General features: G+C 32.1%; 1 long non-coding RNA gene across 1 annotated transcript; it reads left to right on the top strand.

Annotated features, from left to right (window-relative positions):
* Nucleotides 1-35: 35 nt before the first annotated feature.
* LOC112012469 (uncharacterized) lies at nucleotides 36-959 on the top strand. Its single transcript, XR_002882978.2, has 2 exons — nucleotides 36-478; nucleotides 632-959. It is a non-coding gene; the product is annotated as an uncharacterized LOC112012469 (long non-coding RNA).
* The last annotated feature ends 319 nt before the right edge of the window (nucleotides 960-1,278 follow it).

The following is a 1,278-nucleotide window of genomic DNA, read 5'->3' on the forward strand; positions in this document are numbered from 1 at the left end:
TAAGTCTTTTTTTTTTTTTTTTTTTCATTATTCAAGTCAAAAGTTGTACCGAAGTCAAGTAAACGATTATTTTGGCTAATTTTTTTCCTGCTTATTGAGCTTATTTGACTTATGTTTTAAGGCTTTACTTTTTTAAGGTATGGTTGTACCTTTGCCTAACTTAGTCTTTAGGCCCGATAAACCAATGAAAATGAGCTATTGATTACATTGTAAAGTGTCTAGCTGAACATGCTTAAATTATAAAGAAGCCATTTGTTTCATTATACTGTAGAGTCTTTAACAATATCATAATAGTTTTTTGAAATATGGGGGCTGATGTTTTTTATGACTGCAGTGGAATGGAAAGATTGAAGATATTGATGGGCTTGTGATAGAGTATTTTTAGGAGTTGGTGGTACCTTTTTGAATACCCCCGAAGAGTTGTTCTGAAGTGCATTTTGCATATGTTTACAAGCTTGCCCTGCTCCCAAACATGGAGGTGAGTACGTTGTTGAGAAAGAAGCTTATCTTCATGATCATATAAGAAAAAAAAATGACTGTTATCAATTTCATTTGTGACCATACATAACCATTGATATCATACAATCTCAGTTGTAGCAGCCTAACAGACGACTTTTGCACAATGATACAGGCCACCCGTCTTGAGTCTTGTGGGTTGTGAGCTTTATCATGTGATTGCAAATCCTGTATAGATGAAGTTACCCATAGTTACTCTTGTGGACATTCAAACTGGCTCATTTCTAACACTGCCCGGAAAAGGAAGATGTCATAGGTGCCTTCATAAGAGCTGATATCATGATTTAAACTTTAAATCCTTTTGCAGTCTGTGTATAATGAGAAATTTATGCTGTGTATCTATTCATTTATTATTTGTTCGTTTGTACATGCATAATAAATAATAATGCTCACTGGATGTACAGCCGATTTCAGTATAATTTATAGCAGTTGCTTTTGAATAATTTATTTTTTCTGTTCAAAAAAATTTGTTAAACTTTAGAATCTCTTGCTTGTCATCGATGACTATGGTGATAGTGGTGTTGGATGGCAGTGGGATGATTCACTGATGGCATTTTCACAGTTACGATTTGTGTTTATGAATGACTGTATTTCTTGTTTTTGTTTCGATTAAAAAAACTTTATTTACTTGTTTGTTAAACATATATATATATCAAAAAAATAAAGTGTGACATTTATTATTGCTATACTTTTGTTAAGCCTTGTTAGCAATCATGTCATCATTTTTTTTCTTTCCATCATTTCTTCAAAAAATATGTATAT

This window comes from Quercus suber, unplaced genomic scaffold, assembly GCF_002906115.3.
Source record: "Quercus suber isolate HL8 unplaced genomic scaffold, Cork oak 2.0 scaffold_1306, whole genome shotgun sequence".
In the NCBI taxonomy this organism is placed as follows: Eukaryota; Viridiplantae; Streptophyta; class Magnoliopsida; order Fagales; family Fagaceae; genus Quercus; species Quercus suber.